Below are 21,257 nucleotides of genomic sequence, written 5' to 3' on the forward strand. Positions count from 1 at the left end.
GTATGCCGGGCCTGTGCCGCAGACTTGGGACTTTCTCTTTGAGGAAAAGGGGACTTAGGGAGAGTGTTGGGGTGACCGAAAGAGCTCTATACCCATTTCCTCTCCTCTCAGGGCAGTGAATTCTCCGCCCTGCTTGCTCCCCTGGACTGAGAATGCCCTTTGTGTGTCCTCCAGTGCCGAGCCGGGCTGCACTTCCCTATCTGGTGAGGGAAAGAGGTCTCCGCACAGCCGGAAGCCAGAGTGACTAGATGCTCGCACTGTTTATAAACAGGCATTGACTGCCTGCCGGCCATATGCCTGGCGGGTGCTACTTCTGAGGTGCTCAGAGGCTGGCAGGGGAGACAGCTGCAGCACCCCAAGGAAAGCTCCAGAGCGGGCGGGCGTACGAAGTGTCCCAGAGCCTGGAGAACGATTCTGGCCGAAAGTGGGGAGACCACACAGGGGAGGTGACTGCCGCTGGGGCTCGAGGATGACGGCGTGTCCCTGGGCTCGGGCCTGAGTGAGAGTGGACTGTGGGCCAGGGGCTGAGGCCGGAGAGGTGGACTGTGACCTCCCTCAGGGCGGGGGGGTGGGGGCCTGCATGTCGCTCCAGCAACTGGGAGGGGATCGTTTGTGCACAGGAGCTACAGACGGAGCCAACAAGGGAACGGTGTTTGGTGACCAGGCTGCAGAGTGGAGGCTGGAAGGGAGGGGAGGGTGAAGGGAGGGTCACCTCCACTGACCACTTGGCAGCAACATCATGGAGACCTGTCGGCCACAGCTATGAGTGGTCACACCGCTGTGCATCCTTCCACCGAGCCCTTGGGCTCCCTTTCTTTGTACCTTTCTGCCTATAAAATAGAGATCTTCCCACAGAAGCTCTAGCTGGGTTTGGACCTAGACCCAGAGCCAGCTGGAACCCAGCCCCCCTGAACTTGCTACCCGAGGCGTGGTCCAGGAGTCAGCAGTATCAGCATCCCCAGAGAGCTTGTTAGAAACGCAGAACCTCGGGCCTGCCCCACACCCACCGCATCGGATTTCTCTGGCTCACCTGAGCCATGTGACTTCCCGAGGGGTTTCTGGGCCAACAGTGGCCACTGCCTGGGGGCAATGTGACCTCGAGGACAGACCCTCCCACTCCCAAGCTCAGGCCACGCAGGGCAGGGGCCAAACCCCGCATTCTCTCCAGGTGCTAAGCAAGGCTGCAGCTTAGGTTTTCCAATACTCCAGGCAGGAGGCCAGCCGGAAAAAGGGGGCTCGGTCACTCCCAGGCACACGGCGTCAGGCGCCCAGTCAAGACACACAACACCCTGGGAATGCAGGTGAGCTCATGCCGCCGTAGAGCAGCAGGACTTCGTGCTGTAACAAGTTATGTGCGTTTCACCGGGGAGGCGGCCTGTACAGGTGGAGTCATGCGCCCGTACCTGTCAGCGCTCACATTATCCACGATTATCTGGATTTTCTTTCCATTTGGCCCCAGAGGAGGAGCCACCACACAACGAGTTTAGCAGAGTGAAGTCACTGACTTCGCACTGGATAGAACAGTATCCGCGGATGCAAAGAATAAGCAGTCGAGTGTGTATGTGCACGGGGGCTTGTGCGTGTGTGCAAGGGGGCGGGGCTGCCGACACAGGACGCACCTTGTTGCAGAGGAACGCTGCTTTTCTGCAGGTCACGGCACGAGAGAAGCTTCTCACCACTTTTAGGGCCTTGGGCACTTGAAAATAAGAAAAAGGAAAAGTTTTTGAATTAAAATTTATGGTTGAGCCTGCCCGTCTGGGAGGAGCAGGCTGCAGAGGCTGGGAGAAATTGGAGCCCAGCGTCCCTGTGAATGAGAGAGACGACTCTCCCGCAGACCGTGAGGTGGCCCCTCTTGGCCAGCCGCTCCCAGCTCTAGCTGCGGATTGGATGCTCCTGGGGGAGTGTTTCAAAAATGCTGATGGCAGGGCCACACCACAGACCAAGCTCCGAGTTACAGCTTCGCCAGGCGATTTTCATGTGGCAACAGGGTTGAGAACCACTGGCTGAGGCCAAGGTCCCCAGAGCGGGAGGAGAGGGGACAGGCTCCTTGTTTTTGACCCGTGACCTTCCCCTCTGCCAGGAGCGATGGCACATGCCTCCGTGGGAACAGGAGGGGAGATTTTGAACACCTAGGTCTTTGAGAGTTTTATCCACCCATAGAGGGACCCAAATAGGTCGGGTGGGTGGGTCTGACAGATTCCCCTGCAGGGATGTGATATCAAGTCGGCCGCCGTCCACACCCCTCCTGACCTCTGAGCACTTCCGATTTCCATCTAGAGAGCATTTCCCAAAGGACTTGGACATCCATGATCTTTTAACCCGTGTATTAGTTTTCTATTCATCATGCAGCAAATCACCACAAATGTCGTGGCCTGACCCAACACCAACCCATCTTACAGTTCTGTGGGTGAGAAGTCCAACACGGCCATCTTGGGCTAAACTCAAGGTGTTGCAGGGTGGCGCTTCTTCTGGAAGCTCCAGGGGAGAACGCGTGGAGGCCTCAGTTCTTCCTTCCGCCCGCCACACCCCTGAAGGAGAGGGCTGTTTTGTTATGAATGGAGCCCTCACCCAGGGCTCAGAAAATTCTACCTTCCCGTCACTTCCCAGGAGAACGTAGGTCCCTCCCTCTGTCTTCATCCGTAGGTCCGAAGATGCCCAATTCAATCGTTAGGCTATCCTAGCAAAACGAAAACAAGCAATTACTCTCTTTCCTGCTTTTGCTCATGTATTTTTGGATTTTCAGATCAAATAATAGCGTGCCAAGCCAAATCTTTGGATGTGTGTTGGAATGGTCTGAGCCCTGTTGGCTGCTACTACGGGCCAACTGGAGCCAACGGACAGGAAGAAGCCCACACATGGAGGGGTTCCGGCTCTTCCGGAGGCCGTCACCACCATCACTGGTGTTGGGGGGAGGTTTTCTGGCTGGTCTCTGTTTACCTCTGAGGCGGTGGGTAGGGGTAGGATCGCCATCATCTGCAGAGAGTTTGAAATACAGGAACAAGACTTGCTTCTTTCCTCAGAACCTTGGAAGTTTATTTACAAAGCCCTCCAGTTCCTAGGTCAAAGGCACTCACCGCAAGACCTAAGGTGTCCTCAAAACGATCCAGGCCCCAGTCAACATTTATAACCCGGGGCTTTGGCGCAAGTGGCTTCACGAGTCTGCTTGAGCTCCACTTAACTTCTGGATGTTGATCATCCGCGGGAGACCTTTTGCCCGCTGGCCCCTCTCTATTATACTGCGCAATGGGGAATACACTTGACTTTCAAAGGCTCAACTTGTGCCATTCAAAGGAAAAATGCCCACCTCATTTTTAAGCCCTATCTTGTTCCTCGTCAGTCTGAATAAACATTACTCAACAGCCCAAGTTACTTAAGCATCAATCATTTCCACTTCAAGGAGAAGGTAAAGGGAACAAAGATGTGACAGCACAAAAAAGATTGAAATTTAACCACCGCTGGGTGCTTTCCAAGCTTGTTCAGATTAGTTCTTCAAAAAGAAGGCCCAGAGAACGGGGCTACCTCAAGTTCACTGAAATTCTCTTTCAAGGTTTACGCGTGGGTTCACATCCTGGAAACCCCAGGCAGGTAGCAAACTCGACCAGGGTGTATTTGTGCTCTCTCTCCTCCGGAGAAATTGCCACACACCTTTGACATCCCTTTGCCCTTTGCCGTGCCCTCCCTTGGATGCATCTCTGACATGCCTTCCACTGCCTCTCCCTCCAACACGTGACCCAGTCCATGAGCTTCTATGTCTCTTTCTCCTTCCCCTCTACCCATCCACTCGCTCAGACGTCGTTGACTAATGCCCACGTTTAGCTCTGGGACGCAGAAGTCCGACCAGTAGTGCCCAATGGTAGCAGGATTGCTGACGTCACAACCTTTACACAATCCAGGAAGTGGGTCCGGGAATCCATATGCTTTAACAAGCTCTCCATGTGATCCTTCCACCCGATGAAGCTGGGGATCCTCTTTGACTGAGGGGGAGTGTGGCTGTGAAGTCAGAAAAACCCAGGCTGGCTTCTGTGCTCTGCCCTTGACCGGTGGCATGATTTTTTTTTTTTAACAGCTTTCTTGAGATATAATATGCATATCATGCAATTAATTTGCCCGTATACTTTGTACCTACAATTCATTGGATTTCAATATATTCACAGAGTTGTGCAGTCACCATAACAATCAATCTGAGAACATTTTTCTTACCCCAAGTAAAAAAAAAAACAAACCTGTGTCCATTGGCAGTCATTCTCCATTTCCTGACCCTTAACCCCCGACCCCTAACAGCCGCTAATCTGTCTTCTGTCTCTATGGATTTGTCTGTGCTAGGTATTTCTTATTGGAGGGCCATTCATGTCTGGGTTCTTTCACTTAGCATAACATTTTCAAGGTTTATCTGTGCTGTAGTGTGTCGGGACCTCATTGTTTTTCATGGCCGAGTAATATTCCATCGTGTGGACATACTATCTTTTATTTATCCATTTATTTGTTGATGGGCATTTGGGTGGTTTCCAGTTTTTTGGCTGTTATGAATAAGGGTGCTGAAGACATTTGTGCACCACGTTTTTGCATGGACGTGTGCTTACGTATCTCTTGGCTACGCACCTGGGAGTAGACTCGCTGGGTCGTGTGGTAACTCTCCACATACACCATTCGGAGAAACTGCCAGATTGTGGCAGCCCCCCCGTTCACATTCCCAGCAATCGTGCAGTTTCTCTACATCTCTCCCAGTACACGTTTTGTCCACCTTTTTTTTTTTTTTTAATCGTTATTGAAACCATCCTACTTGGTGTGAAGAGTCCTCTCACTGGCTTCGATTTGCCTATCTCTAAAGGACAATGACACTGAGCATCTTCTCAGGCACTTGTTGGCCATTTGTGTGTCTTCTGTGCAATAGCTGCGTGATCTGGAAAGGCAGGAAATCAAACCAGAGGTCTGGTTTCCTTGCCGGCAAAACAGACACAGTCACAAGGTGACTAAATGAGGTCAAGGAGATGGGGTCCATGACATACATATTAACCTAGCTAGGCTGAACCGTGCTTCCCAGAATTCCCTTCCCTGTACAGCCCTAGGTTCAGACTGACCGCAGGAGACCTCTGTGGGAAATCTGGAAGGCATAAGCGGTGCGTGGCCATTTTATCCTCTTCAAGGTCGGTACAGGGCACTTTGTTGGCCTGGGACAGCTTCTTCAGTGCCCCCTGGATCTCCTCCTTCGCTGTCTCCGTGTCCCGGCCTAGGTGCCTGTGACTTCTGTGGCTCAGGGCACAGTTCCTGTGGTAGGTCACTCATGCTGTCAAAGTTGCATGGGGGACAGGTTTGGGGACCCCTGCTGTCCCGCACTTCACGTCAGCTTTCCTTCCTCACTGCCGGCCTGGCGTTCTAATCAGTGTCAGACTCAACACTAGAGGCAACAGCCTTCCAGCGAATTTTCCACCAGCTTCCAGGATTGTGTAGGGCCCATTTCCTATAATGAACCCCCAATTCTCTATCCTTCAGAGGACATCTATTTTCTGAGCGAATCCTGTGAGCTACAATCACCAAGAGCACTTATGGTGCCCCTACCCCCCCCCCCTAGGAAGCAGGGGCCAGGACTCATGAAATGCGGTCTTCCCAGAGAGACTAAATGTGTCACCTGGAGTGTTTCCAGCACTGGTTACCTCAGGTCCTCCCCAGAGGGGAACACCACCTGTCTTTCCTGTGTTGGTTTGTTATTACTGCTATAAGAACTTACTACAAACTAAATGGTTTAAATCAACACAAATTTATTATCTTACAGTTCTAGAGGTCAGAAGTCCAGAGTGGGTCTCATCGGGTTAAAATTATGGAGTCCTCAGGGCCACGTTCTTTCTAGAGGCTCTCGGGGAGAATCTGTTTCCTTGCCTTTTTTAGCTTCTAGAGGCCACCCACATTCTATGTTTCATGGTGTTCTTCTCCATCTAAAAAGCAGTAGCATCTTCAAACTCTCACAATGACCTTCTTGCCTCCCCCTTGTAAGGACTTTTGTGATTATATTACGCCAACCTGTATAATCCAGGATAATCTGCCCATCTCAAGATCCTTGACCACATCTGCAATGTATTCATAGGTTCTGAGGATTAGGACCAGCAGATATTTGGGGGCTATTATCCTGCTGACCACACCCCCAGATTTACACTCCTCACTTCCTCTAAGCTGTTCAGTGCCCCGGGGGAGACTGACCCATAGGGATCGCATCTAGTCACTCCCTTGTCCTCTCGCTTCTGGTGGGATCAATGAATGGAGGCATCAGCAAAGATCAGAAAACAGAGATCCCCCAGTTTTTCCCCGTGGTGGGCTGGCACCTGCTAGTCAGTCCCTTCCCCCCTCCACACAGCTGCAAACTCCACTCAGCCTGTTCCTCTCTCTCTCTTCTGCCCCCAGGCTTAGGAATGGTTACAGCACCCCTGCCTGCCTCGCCCCAAAGTCCTGCACCATTTCTTGTTGGTGTCCTTTAACTCTGCACACACCTCTTGAAAAAGTTCCTGTCAGTCATAAATACAACTGCTAAAATTATAAAACTCTTAGAACATAACATAAGGGTAAGTCTTCATGACCTTGGATGTATCAATAGATTCTTAGATATGATCCCCCCCCCAAAAAAAAGTACAATCAACAAAAGAAAAGAATTGATAAATTGGATTTCATCAAAATTAAAAACTTTGGTCCATATCAACACTCGCAGGAAAGTGAAAAGACAACTCAGGGAGCCGGAGACAGCGTGTGCAAATCAGATATCTGATAAGAGCCTAAAATCCAGAATATACCAAGAGCTGTTACGATGCAATAATAAAAAGACAAAGGACCCAATTAATAAATGGGCAAAAGATCTGAGTAGGCGTATCTCCAAAGAAACTACCCAAATGGCCAGCAGGCACGTGAAACGATGCTTCACATCTTGACCGCCTCCTTTGATGTGAATCAAAACACGGTGTGATACCACATCACACACACTAGGATGGCTGTCACAGAAACAAAAGAAAAATGCCAAGTATGGGTGAGGATGGAGAGAGAGTGGAGCCCTCATCCCTTGCTGGTGGGGATGTCAAATGGAAGAGCCACTGTGCAGAACGCTTTAGTGGTTCCTGAAAAAATTAAACACAGATTTGCCATATGACCCAGCAATTCTATTCCTAGGTCTATGCCGAGAAGAATGAAAAACATGCAAATAAAACTTGTATGAAATGTTCACCGGTAGCATTATCCACAGTAACCAAAAGGTAGAAGCAACTCAAATGTCCCCCCATGGATAAATGGACGGATACAATGAGGTATATCTATACAAGGGATATTATTCGGCACTAAAAAGGCATGAAGTCTGGATACATGCTGTAGCATAGATGAATCCCTGGAAAAGGACACTAAGTAGAAGAAGCCAGACAGAAGCCGCCATATGTTATCGTATGACTCCACCTAAATAAATGTCCAGAATAGGCAAATCCGTAAGACAGAAAACAGATCAGTGGTTTTCAGGGACTGGGGCAGAGATGAAAATGAGAATGATTGCTTAATGGATACATGGTTCCCTTTTGGGGGGATGAAAATGTTCTGGAACTAGATAGTGGTGATGGTTGCACAACTCTGTGAACGTACTAAGTAACAATGAATCATAGCTTTAAAATCGTTTAAATGGTAGTTTTATGGTATGTGTGCAAAAATTCCTTTTAAAATGACTTTAAATGCACCATCGATTCCTGCCAAGACTAAGTCCCCCGACTCCGGAGACCCCACCAAGGTGACATCACTTCTACGGCTGGACCTTATACCTCAGCGGGTCCTACCCATTATGGGAGCGACTGCTGTTTACTTCTGGGAGATCCTTCCTGTAAAAGCACATCTTCTGCTGGAAATGTAAATAAATCCCCTGCAGAGGAGGGTCAGTTCATCTCGGCAGCCTCTGCTGATCAGAGCATGGCATGGAGACCGGAGCAGCTGGTTTGAGCACAGATTGCAGAAACTTCTTAACGTTGGGAACATATTTGAGGCCACCCTGGGCACTTCTGACACGTCCACTGGGGAGATGAGGACAGCCTGTTCTGTATTCTCTTTTGGGGTCAGGGGTGAGTAACCAAATGATCTCACACTCTTCCAGATAATCTGCCCGGAGGAAAGACTGTTTTGCTAGAGATGTGGCCTGGGAAGAAAGTTAGAGGGCCGCCACCGGCCCAGAGGCCAGCTTAATGGAAGCTCTTGTCTTCTACGTCATGTGGGATTCCTTAGCCAGTCAGCCTTCCCTTCCCTCCTTCTCTACCCCTCAAGGACACCAGGCTCTTTCTGCCTGGTTATTCAGGTGGGGGCTCTAGCCTGGCATGGCTCCTTGGGCAACGTCTTCTCAGTCACCTCTCTCTCCTGATTCATATACTCAGAATCTCCAGAAATATGCCCTCTCCTCCAAGGCTCAAGTTAGGCCAATCTTTCTCAGTTCATAACATCGCCCCCTGCCCTTCACCCCATCCTGGCCCCCATTTTTCTCCCTCACTGTCATTTCTGACCTTAGTCAACTGTATCTCTATTTCCTTGTGTCCTGGGTAGGAGGCCAACCCCTCTGTTCATTACCCATGGATCCTTTCAACCAGTTCCACCATGGGAGCAGAAAACACCTGCTTTTAGATGCTCTCACAGTCGATAATGCCGGTATATTGCAAAAGAGCTGAGGCACAGAGCCTAGGGAGTGGGCGGCGGGGAGCTGTTCATTGTCGGGGACTGTTTATCACAATGTGACACACAGTTCAAGGTTTCTGCCAGCCGGGCTACTTCCCAGTGTGCTGGAGGGAGGTACACTTCACCGACTACAGAGACCTCCAATTTGTGGGGGGTTAAGATCAAAACAACATCAGAGAGAAACTGGCTGATCCACTGTGAATCGAAACTGATCTCAGCTAAAATAGATAGAGAAGAGGGGGTCGCAGAAAAGGGAGTAGTGTCTGATGTTCCATCCCCCCAAAATAGGCAACCTCCTGGGCTCTGATCTTGGCTTTCTCTCTGCATTATCTCTCTTGGAGCTCACCATGCAGACGTGTCTACGCTAAATTTCTACCTGATGCCTGCAAATCCTCTATTCAGGAGCATAACACGTTTCAAATGTAGCATATCCCTGATTGAATTCACTCATCCATCCATCCATCCATCCATCCATCCATCCATTGTGCTTTGTTCATCTCCATCATTTCCAGACTTCTCTGCATCCTGACCTCCCCATCCTTTCCATTTCCTACCTCCAGCAGACCACACTCCCCAGCTGCCAGCCAATGCCAGCGCATCTCTGCGTCCTGGTTCCCCCAGCTCCAGTCTACCTTACACCCGAAGGCCACAGCCTTTCCACGGCCTTTCCAAAGTCCACACCCTTTCCCTGCCATAAGCCTTCATTCAGTTCATTACCATGAGAAGTCCATTTCATTCATTCTGCATCTGGTATTTCTTAAATATCGATTACACGTTGGGCATCGTGTTAGGAGCTAGGATTAGAACAGTGAACGGGACTCTGGGAGCTCATGATCCAGGAGGGGAGACAGATATGAAGCTGTGCTACAGGGTGAAGAGTATTAGGGAGGGAGGGAGAGGCTATGCTGGGGCCACAAAGAAGGACACTGACCCCAGACTCCGCGGGTCAGGATAGACCCCAGTACTTGCAGGACTTAGTCCAGTTTCCTCGGTGAGCATGCAAGGTTGTCCACACCTGACCTGGGTTCCCTTTCCTAACCTCTAGACTCCTCATGTGTTCCATGAAGCATCCGCAAAGAACTCCTGCCTCTTTCCAAGCAGGCCAAGCTTCCTATTTCCAAACATTTTTGTTGTTGTTCATTTTTCTTTCTCCCTGGATTATCCTTACTCCTCACCTCTACATATCAAGTCCCTACCGAGTCTTCCAGAGCCATAGAAACACCACCTGCTCCCTGAAGCCTTCCCTGGTTTCTGGATTCACATTCTCTCTCTTTCCTGCCCTTACCAATTTCTTTGTGGTATAGTGGAGTGCTCTGTATACTCCTTTGTGCCATTGAACTCAGGCCAGGACCATATTTTGTTCACTTTTGAGAGCCCCAAAGGACCTACCTACCATCATCCCCCGTGCTAAGGTGAAGGTCAAGACAAATTAAGGAAGCAGCCCAATAGGATTTCTGTCCCAGCTGCACTGAAATACGGACGGGCCACACATGATCGATCTGTACTGTGCTGTGTGCTCTGCTTGCTTGGGTAGAAACCCTCTGCCAAATCATCTGCTCCAGCACTGGTCCGGGAAAAAGCCAGGGGCAACATGCATCCGTGTGTCCGGGGGCCTCTGCCTGCGCTTTGCAGGCCCACAGTAAACCTTTCCTGACCGGGACTAACAGCAGATACTTCTAAGTCTGTCTCTTGACCATCCGCGATCTCCAATGTGCTCACGCTGAGACAGAAAGCTTTAGTAAACATAAGCCCACCTATCTCTCTCACACTTTTGGCGAAGGAGGGCTTGCTTTTATTCTGGGCTCAATGCTCTCTGTCATCCTTTTTAACCGGTCCTTCTCTGCTTCTCGACGCACTGGCAAACCTTCCCTCCTAACCCAGTTGGAACAGAACTAGCCAACTGCCCAGTCCCCGGGACCTTCCTTCCCTCTTGCACGTGGGCCCCCCACCTTGGCTTTGCTTAGGAGAAATTTGAAAAGGCTACTTTCCTCCATCCCCTTTAATTATATTTGCTGATTTTGATCAGCACTTTTATTTTGCATTAAGCATTCTGCCTTGAATTCAGACTTTTTGGGGGAGGGGAGTGAGCTGAAATGAGGACTGTTGGTGATGGCCATATTTCACCATGCGTCATGGCCATGGGTTAAACATGCAGTTCATCAAGCTGGGCCTGGGGGAGGGAGCGGGGGGGGGAGGGGGAGAAGGACATGAAATACCGTAAAGTCACAGTGCAAAATATTTTTCAAGGACACATCAAAGCCTTTTTCCATGGTGCCTTGCCTTGACCCCATTTCACACTGGCAAAACACAAACTCAAGTTAAAATAAAAATACCAGGCCGGCTCCATTTAGCCAGTTGGGCTGTTGGGCTAAGTGACCGATTTTATTAAAGTCACCAAATGCAAACATTCCAAGATTTATTTTCCTTGCTTATAATTTTTCTGCCTTTCCACCGGTGGGCTGTTTATTTCTAATAATTTGGCGGGGAAAAAAAAACATGCGCTCATACCATTGGAGGTCTCATATGCCAAGCTGCAAACCAGAGCACATTTTATTATGGAATAAAACCCTTGGAAAACAGGCTCCAGGGGGGCCTGCTGACGGCAAGTTTACAAGCATAGTACAATCGATGCCATTATAATTAGTTCCCCCCAAAAGTCTTATTTTTTAGGGCAGAGTTCTGAATCTTTCTCTTTGCACATGAATACTCCGGACTAGAGCAAAAACATTAAAGAGAGTGAGTCATAGACCAGCTTTGGGCTTTAAAGACTAACGCAGATCCTATAAATCTAACCCACATTCTTTTACTGGGAATGACTGACTTTTATGAAAACCGAGGATTGTAAATCAGAAACCTAAATAGCTTACTTTGCAGCAGATAAACACAGATTTATGTAGTGGCTGAGTCCGAGCTTAACCCTTTCGTGGCGCCACAGCTGACCCGGGGTACACGGGTAGGGGCAGTTGCTTATGCCTCGCACTGGTATTTCCTCCTAAAAGCTGGAGTATGGGGACGGGATGTCTCGTCTGTCTGTTTCCAAAAGCTGCAGGTGGGTACCACAAAGGGCACGTCTTTCTGGGGCCAGGTGTGGTTTTGCCTCACCCATGTCAGCTGGGTGTGCCCAGAGGCACCAGGAGTTGGTCTCTGGTTGTCCCAAAGGACGGTCCCCAACTCGATGTGGCCCATGCACCCAGAAGCTAACCTAGAAGCGTATCTGCGTGGGTGCTTGTTTGCCAGACTGTCCCGGCCTGGGCTTCGGATCGCTTCACATGTGACCTCTGGCAAGGCACCAACCCTCCCTGAACCTCAACTCTGGCATCCACAAAATGGTGTAGATGGCCTGTTGCAAAGATTAAGCAGAATAATTACACAAAGCGCTTCGATGGAGGCTGACTCATGACAAGCACTCAATGCCCGTTACCCGGTTTTGTTGCCATTATAACCAGAACCACCGGTTACGTAGGTGGACAAGGCTTCGCAGACTGTAGTGGGCACCGGAGTCAATTGGCAATCTAATTGAAGCCCAGATTCCGATTCAGCGCGCCGGAGATGCCGCATTTCTCAGGAGCACGCGGGTGTGGCCAGTGCTTCTAAGGCCTGGACCCCGCTCTGGGTGGTGTAGGGGCAGAATTCGGAATTCACCAGCCGTGCCTACACGTTTCTCATTCAATTCTCATTACAGCGCGTTGCCATGTGGGCAGAGCAAGCTTTGTTCCAGCGGTTGAGGTTGCCATTACCGCCCACAACAACGTGATCCTTGGCGGAGAGGCAGGTCCCGCCCTGAGCTGGCGCAGCGCAGGTGGGGGGGCGCTGGTGGCTGGCCCGGTTCCCGCGTCCGCCCCGCCCCTCCAGGCCGGGTCCCCGCAGCCACCGAGCGCGTTGGTCCCCCCGCCCCCCTCCCTCCCCCGCGCTTCCGTGTTTAAGCTGGACTCGCCGGACTCAAACTTTAAAGGGAAAGAGGGCCTGCCGATCCGGGGAAGGAGGAAGAGAGCATCTATCATTTTTATGTGGCGTTTCAAAGGAGGAGGCTCCTGGGCGGCCTGGGGACAAAGGCTGGCGGCGGGGTTAATGGAGAACCCCGGATTTAATCATTAACGCTTAATACTAAAGCAGCCCCAGGAGGGCGACCCAAGTGGGGGCGGAGGGTGCCCGGGATGCCCTGGCTCAGCGTTTGGGCGGGGGAGGGGGTGGCTTCCGCGGCTCCCACGGTGTGGATGGGGCGTCCTGCTGACGCCAAGGGTGGGCACCTGCGGCCTATTGAGGTTTCAATCGTTTGCGAATCTAAGGCGAGTGGGGGGCACCTAGGTGGCCCTTCCACCGGCCCGCGCAGCCCTGGGAAGGTGGAGGCATTAGCCCACTTTTTAGGCCACACTTGAGATGCGGTGTGTAAGCAGCCCAAAACCACAGACGCTGGCCGCTCTGAAAGGCCAGGGGCAGCAGGGAGGCCCCAACCTTGGGCAGCCCCGCCCCCCCGCCCCGCTATGCCCCGCCCCGCTCCGCTATGCCCCGCCCCGCCCCGCTCTTTCCAGCTCCTCCCCCCACCCCGCTGGCCCTCAGCACAGGGCTTCAGCTCTGCTTTCTGCTGCCCCCGCACACCCCCATCCTCCCACCCACACCCTGTCCACCTGCCTCCTGCTGCGCACCCTCAGTGGCCCCTGCTCTGCACCCTGACCCACCGCATTGCAGCCTTTTACCTGGAGCTGGGGGTGGGCTGCCTCCTTCTGTGTTTTCCCCAAGTGCCCGTGAGAAGGCCCCGTCCTTTCTAGTTCTCCTGCAAACCTTCGGAGCAAACCAAAGGAGCAGCCTTTGACGCCTCTTGGGCCCTTCCTATGCCCTCTTCCTACCACGGGGCGCGGCCCTCGGGCTCAGGGCCCTTGCAACCACATGGCCGATGCCTAGAAGTTAATACGCACCCTCTCTGGTTCACTGTTTCCACTTCTTGTAACTTTTTTTTTTTTTCTTTTTAACGTTTAAGTTCAGCACCCTAAGTGGTGTGCAACTGGGCAACTGGGCGAATTATCTGTCGCAAACTGAGCAACCTGTGAATCCAGCAGTCAGATAATGCTGAATTCACAAAACAGAATTTTCTGGGCTCCTGGGAGCCCCTCCCCTCCCTTGCCAGTCACTATCTCCCTCCCCAAAGGGCGACCACCCACTCTCCTCTTAACAGCATAGGTTAGATCTGCCTGTTTTTCACATCATTCATACAAATGGAATCCCCCGGGGCCCAGCTTCTTTCCTGAAGCTTTCTGTTTGTGAAATTCATCCGCATTACTGTGTTTATATGTAGGTTGATCATTCTCGTTGCTGACGAGTATTCATCGTATTTATTTTTACGGTGATAAAATATGTACATGTATAAAATATGGTGAGAGAGTATGCATAGTACATGGGTACTGGTACCGGCTTTCCACTGACCTCTGTTGATACTTAAAAAAAAAAAATTACTAACGGGGCGCCTGGGTGGCTCAGTCGGTTGAGCGTCCGACTTCGGCTCAGGTCATGATCTCGCGGTCACGATCTCGCGGTCCGTGAGTTCGAGCCCCGCGTCAGGCTCTGGGCTGATGGCTCAGAGCCTGGAGCCTGCTTCCGATTCTGTGTCTCCCCCTCTCTCGCTCTGCCCCTCCGCCGTTCATGCTGTGTCTCTCTTTGTCTCAAAAATAAATAAACGTTTAAAAAAAAAGTTAAAAAAATTACTAAGGGATAAAATAATGGACTTAAAAATGGAAACAACAGCACTTGGTGGAACGCAGATGTGGCAAAAATAGTGACTGTGGTGCATGAATTGTGAAGAGCTGGCATTTCTGACCTACTGATTCAGGGTGAGGGAGTTTCTCATCGTGCACCCATGTTCAGGTTTGAGCCCATTTTAAACCTTGTCAAACGAGAGCTTGATAAAACCTGACAATGGGGGGCGCCTGGCTGGCTCAGCCGGTTGAGCGTCTGACTTCAGCTCAGGTCATGATCTCGTGGTTCGTGGGTTGGAGCCCCGTCAGGCTTTGCACCGGCAGTGTGCAGCCTGCTTCAGCATCTCTGTCTCCCTCTCTCTCTGCCCCCCACCCTCTCAAACATTAAAAAAAAAAAATTCTATAAAAAAATAAAACCTAACAGTGATTTTCAGCTGTCTTGTAGGCCAGGAACCATGTTAATGCCCCGCACTCAGAGCTCCCTCGTATGTCTTAGAAGGACACAGGGGCCCCCGGAGTACAGGTGTGTAGGCTCTGGGACCTCTGTCATAGCCCCTCTGCAGCAGAATGGGGCTGAGCCTGCCCGCAAGGCTCCCAGGACACACAGCTGACCTTTCCCACCTCCCTGTGGGAAAGTTCAGCAGGAGGAGATAAGATCAGTGTGGTTAGGGCCTTTCAGAGGGCCTCCTGCCTGGGGAGCAAGATTGAGGGAAACAGTTCAGATCTGGCTTAAGCCAAGTGCCCCCAGGGCGTCTCTCTCCATCTGGAGTTCCCGTCAATCTGTTCTAGTTTCCCTGCTGACGGGGGACCCTACTGAGAATAGCACTGGGCCAGGACCCCCCAGGGGGTTGGAAGCAAGGCCGCCCCAGGAGAAACCTGAGCCCCTGCCTTGGGCTCAATTAGGTATGGATTTCCACCTTTCTCTCCCAAGAGAGGAAAAGTCACTCGAAGACCGACCTGACCTGCAGATCCTAAACGGGAGGTGATACTGACTTGTTTACCTTCAGATAATGCTTTAAGAGTCCTGGTGACTCATTAATCTTGGGGACCCGATCACCCAGTGGTTGATGGCTCAACACTTAGGAGACTGAGAAGAAAGGCCCCCGTTCTCTCCCTGCAGACCCAAATCGGAATCCCAGCTCTCCTGTCCTTTCTGCTGCGGGACCTTTTGCTAGTCCCTTAACCCCTCCCAACCTTAATTTCCTGGTCTGCAAGTGGATAGTAATACACTCATCACAGGGTGGTGGTGAGAATTACATGCACCAGTGCCAGCCAGGCATTTAGCAGAGAAATCCAGTAAGCCAGTAAGCCGTGTGGGTCTCCATCCGGGGAAAGGGGGATGGGGGAAATGTCTAACTGCAAAGCCTGTGGCTTTTTTTTTTTTTTTTTAATTGAGGTACAACTGACATACAACATTACATTAGTTTCAGGGGTTGAACGTAACCATTCGATATTTCTATATATTGTGAAACGATCACAATAAATCCAGTTAATATCCATCACCACACATAAAGAGTTGTTTTTTTTCTTGAGCTGAAAACGTTCAAGATTTACTCTATTAGCAACTTTCAAATATGCAATGCTGTAATTTTTTTAATGTTTATTTATTTTGAGAGAGAGAGAGGACGGATGGGTATATGTGAGAATGGGGGAGGGACACAGAGAGATGGAAAGAGAGAATCCCCGCTCCCCAATGTGGGGCTCCGTTTCATGAACCCATGAGACATGACCTGAGCTGAAGTCAAGAGTTGGACGCTGAACCCACTGAGCCACCTAGGTGCCCCAATACTGTATTATTAACTATAGTCACCATGCTGTATAGCACATCCTCATGATTTACTAGTTTTAAAACTGGCCCCTTTCACCCATTTCACCCATTTAACCCTTTTCACCCATTTCCCCAACCCCCAACCCCCACCTCTGGAAATCACCAATCTATTCCCTTTTTCTATGAGCTTATATATTTTTTTAACTTTGGTTTTTAGATTCCACATAAACTGAGATCATTCATATATGTCTTTACCTTATTTCAGGTAGCATAATGCCCCCAGGTTTCATCCATATCTTTGCAAATGGCAAAATTTTCACTCTTTTTTATGGTTGAATACTATTTGTGTGCGTGTGCGTGTGTGTGCGTGTGTGTGTGTGTATGTGTGTGTGTATCACATCTCCTTTATCCATTCACCCATCCATGGACACTTAGATTGTTTCATATATATCTTGGCTCTTGTAAATAATGCTGCGATAAACATAGGAGTGCATATATCTTTTTGAATTAGTGTTTTCATTTTCTTTGGGTCAATACCCAGAAGTGGAATTTCTGGATTCTATGGTAGCCCTCTGTTTAATTTTTTGAGGAACCTTCACTCTATTGTCCATAGTTGTACCAATTTACATTCCCACCGACAGTGCACAAGGGCTCCCTTTTCTCCTCATCCTTGCCAGCACTTGTTATTTCTTGTCTTTTTGATATTAGCCATTCTAACAGGTGTGTGGCAATATCCCATTGTGGTTTTGATTTGCATTTCCCTGATGATGAGTGATGCTAAGCATCTTTTCATGTGTCTGTTGGCCATCTGGATGTCTTCTTTGGAAAAGAAACCAGTTGCTTTATTTTTCACCCCAGTTCTGGGCATTTCTTCACTCAGATTCAGTTTTCCCTTTGAACAGAAGAGAGGAATGAAAGAGGTATAGCTCCGCCGGTCATGCCAAGGGTGACTCTGCTAGGTTTGGGAGCTCAGGCTCTCCCCACAGCAGGATCGTCTATGGGCTTATTTCTTTCCAATGCAGTGTCTCCCAGAGGAGCTGGGGTGCTTCCAAAGGGCTGCCTTAGCATCCTCAGCAAAGGCCCCGAAGCAAGAATCTAGCAAAGGCTTGCTGAAGGATAGAGCCTCTGCTACTGAGGAAACCCTACTCTCTACTCACTAAGGGTCTCCCGTTGTACTCTTTGACTTGTGAACAAACATTATGTAACACTTCAAATGTTTTTTTTTTTTTAATTACACCTGTGTTGATGCATGTTGATGGCAGCATTATTCCTAAGAACCAAGAAGTGGAAGGCCTCCCAAGTGTCTACTGACAGATGAAAGGACAAACGACCAGGGGTGTAGCCCTACAATGGGGTATTATCCAGCCTTCAAAAGGAATGTTCTTTCTTTTTAATGTTGATTTATTGTTTTTGACGGAGAGACGGAGCGCAAGCAGGGGAGGTGCAGAGAGAGAGGGAGACACAGAATCTGAAGCAGGCTCCAGGCTCAGAGCTGTCAGCACAGAGCCCGATACGGGACTCGAGCCCATGAACCATGAGATCACGACCTGAGCCCAAATCTCATGCTTAACCGACGGGGCCACCCAGGCGCCCCAGGAATGAAGTTCTGACACATGCACATGACACGCTGTTAAAACTTGAAAGCATTATGCTAAGTCACAAAAAGACAAATACTATATAATTCCATTAGTATGGAATAGTAGTCAAATTCAGTAGACAGAAATAGAATGGCGGTTACCAGGGGCGGGGTAGGGGGAGTTGTTTTCGTTTTAAAACTGGAAGTTCACATCCTGGAAACCTCCCCCAGCCCGAGGATTGGTCACCCAGGCAAAATTGCTTTAGCCTATTCTAATCTGGTTATTTCCCGCCTCCCCCTAATTAACAAGTATGTTATTGAGGAGCGGTTGTGCTAAGCACACATTCTACACGATTTCCCTTGATTTCTCCAAACGATCCTAGGAGGTAAGTATTACTATTATGGAAACCAACATACTTTACTGTTCCTGTGCTAATTAATACTGGGGCAAAACATGTTTTCTGGGGGTTGTGCTAAAACTGGACTATGCTAAATTAGCTGCATGTTCCAGAAAATACTTGCTGCTGGCAGCAGGCTACAGACTGATTTTCTGATCCAGACCACAGGCTTGCTCATGGATACTGTCTTCAAGTTTATTTTTGAGAGAGAGAGAGAGAGAGAGAGAGCAAGTGGGGGAAGGGCAGGGAGAGAGAAAGAGAGGCAGAGAATCCCAAGCAGGCCCTGCACTGCCAGCACAGAGCTTGATGCAAGGCTCGAACTCACAAACTGTGAGATCATGACCTGAGCCGAAGTCGGATGCTTAACTCACTGAACCACCCAGGTGCCTCATGGATACTCACTCCAAGACCCTCACTTCACTGTGCTCCCCAGTCAAGAACTATTATGTCATCAATCCTGCCCAGTCCCAACCAGTCTTTCCAGAACTGCCTTAAAATCACCCTAGACTTCAAACCCTGTCACTCTATTCTCCCGGCTTCCCCTTCTGGAGACGTTACTAGGATTGTCAAGATGGTGTGCTCCGTGATAAAGTCTCCTGATGTTTGTTCTGAGAAATTCGACAGCTGGCATTATTTTTCCTGTTGTAGAGATGACGCATCTGACGCTCAGAGAGATGAACTTTCCCTTCTTTTTTTTTTTTCTTAATTTTTTTAACGTTTATTTATTTTTGAGAGAGGGAGAGAGAGCGTGAGCGGGGGAGGGACAGAGAGAGAGGGAGACAGAATCGGAAGCAGGCTCCGGGCTCTGAGCTGTCAGCTCAGAGCCCGATGCAGGGCTCAAACTCACGAACTGCGAGTAAAGCCAGTTGGGGATATCTTCAGATATCGCCAGTGGCTCCCTAGTGCACCAGAACATAGCTCTCGTTCCTTCCTTGGGCGTCGAAGCTGTCCTCGGCCAATCCTCTTTGTAGCAGGATCTCCCTCCCCTTCCCTTCACCTCTAACACCCCCCTCCCCTCCACTGACACCAGCCACTAGCCCTTCTCCTGGGAGCCAGCCTGCTCCCACCTGAAATGCCCACCAGCCTCCCTCAGCCCGCCTGACTGCAAGGCACTTGACCCCTTCCACCACCCAGAACCTTCCTATTTTCCAGGTCCCGTTCATTCCAGCCGGTTGCTCTGCATTCCCCTTTTCATATGCTCAGGGCTGATTTTCCCAAAAAAGCCGAGTTTCCGGAGGCTTCTTCTCTCTGACCACCTTTGTCTCATCCACACCCCAGTGCCCCAGGGGTGGTTCACTGGGGAGCCATGAACCTTGGTCAGTCGGTCAGTCCCTTCTGAGCCTCGGTCTCAACTGTGAGGCGAGGATGATAATTATCACCTCACGAATCCGTTGTGAGACTCTGCCAGGTGGTATGTGTGAAAATACTTTAAAAAATTTTTTAATTTTTCATTTCTTTTGAGAGAGAGGGAGAGAGGCCGACAGAATCACAAACAGGCTCCACACTGTTAGCGCAGAGCCCGACACGAGGCTCGATCTCACAAACCGTGAGCTCATGTATGACCTGAGCCAAAATAAAGAGTCAGATGCTTGCCCGACTGAGCCACCCCGGCCCCCCAAATACTTTCAAGTTTGACAGACGTTTTGATGAGGTTTCTCTCTCACAGCAAAACCCCTCAAGGATGGGACAACCCTACACCTTGTCTACACTCACCAGCTCCTCAGAGAAAACTCTGATCCCTCCAGGTAGGGCTCTCTCTCGAACTCCTGTGTGGCCGGCCCCCGTGTGAGGTAGGGGGGGAAAAGCTAGGTCTATGACATGTCGTCTAAGAGGGGCTGGGAGATCCCGAGCACCTGGCTATCACCTGGGGGCTTGTCGTTATTTTTATTCTGTGTTTTTGATGGCTTGACAGCCTGCGGCCTTGCTGACCCAGGAGGGACTCCCTCCCAGGGCTCGCCAATTCCTAGAGATGGCAACAACTGGCCCCGGAGGATGTGTTTCATAGGCAACGCATTTCAAAGTCCACACTCCCAAGCACCTCCTTTATTGAGCTCAACCAGGCCACCTTCCCCCGCCCTCATCACCCAGGCCCCCTACCTTACATCCAGCACAGCCCCTGTAACCCAGAGCCCGCTGAAATGACTCCAACCAGCCAGTCCTAATCTGCTTACCTCTCGTCACCTGTTCATTTGCACGGAAACCGCAGGAAAAGCTCAGGCCCCAGAGCCACTCACACCTTTCGTGACACTGCCGGGCTCAGCGGGACTGGACTGAGGCCGAGTGGGGTCTTCAGGGAAGACCTTTCCTGCAAAAGCAAGCGCTCCAGGGGCTCTGGAAGCTGGCTTCCTTCCTGCCCAAGTGCACCAAGGCCAAAACTGACGAACACTGTTCAACTCTGCACCCACCTGATGAGCACCGAGCACGGCTTTGGGCCCAGCACCCCTGATTCGGTCCCTCCCTCAGGGGATTGCCAGTCAAAGGGAAGCCTTTTCTTCCTTCTTTCCCTCCCTCCCTCTCCCTTCCCTTCTCTACCTTTCTTCCTCCCTCCCTCTCTCCCTCCCTTCCTCCCTTCCTTCCTGCCTGCCTTCTTTCTCTCTTCCTTCCCTCCCTTTCTTTCTCTTTTTAGTCATTCTAATAGGTGTATATGGCCTCGTAACTTAAGATTAGGGTGCTGGGGGCACCTGGGTGGCTCAGTCAGTTAAGCATCTGACTCTTGATTTCAGCTCAGGTCATGACTTCACGGTTTCACGAGTTGGAGCCCCGCATTGAGCTCTGTGCTGACATCATGGAGCCTGCTTGGGGTTCTCTCTATCCCTCTCTGTCTGCCCCCCCCTTGCACTCTTTCTATGTCTCTCTCAAAAACGAGTAAACTTTAAAAAAAATATTGGGGTGCTGTATTAGTTCACTGGGGCGGCCATAACAAAATACCACAGGCTGAGTGGTTTAAACACCAGATTTATTTTCTCATAGTCCTGGAGGCTGGGAGTCTGAAATCAGGGCGTCAAGAAGTGTATTTCTTCTTGGCTTGTAAATGGCCACGTTCTCACTGCATCTTCATACAAGGGATTCTCCGCATGTGCACATTTCTGGTATCACTCCAGGTGTCCAAGTCTCTTCTCTTTAGGACACGGTCATGTTGGAGTAAGGCCCACCCTAAA

At 50.3% G+C, this 21,257-nt stretch overlaps 1 long non-coding RNA gene across 1 annotated transcript in view; it reads left to right on the forward strand.

The window, feature by feature from the left end:
* The first annotated feature begins 7,873 nt into the window (after positions 1–7,873).
* The window catches only part of LOC121037310 (uncharacterized), a 61,022-nt gene continuing 47,638 nt past the window's right edge, over positions 7,874–21,257 (forward strand). The window contains exon 1 of the long non-coding RNA XR_005793702.1: positions 7,874–8,069. This is a non-coding gene — a long non-coding RNA (uncharacterized LOC121037310). The remainder of the gene's footprint in view (positions 8,070–21,257) is intronic.

This window comes from Herpailurus yagouaroundi, unplaced genomic scaffold, assembly GCF_014898765.1.
Source record: "Herpailurus yagouaroundi ecotype Mexico unplaced genomic scaffold, PumYag 163, whole genome shotgun sequence".
Lineage (NCBI taxonomy): Eukaryota > Metazoa > Chordata > Mammalia > Carnivora > Felidae > Herpailurus > Herpailurus yagouaroundi.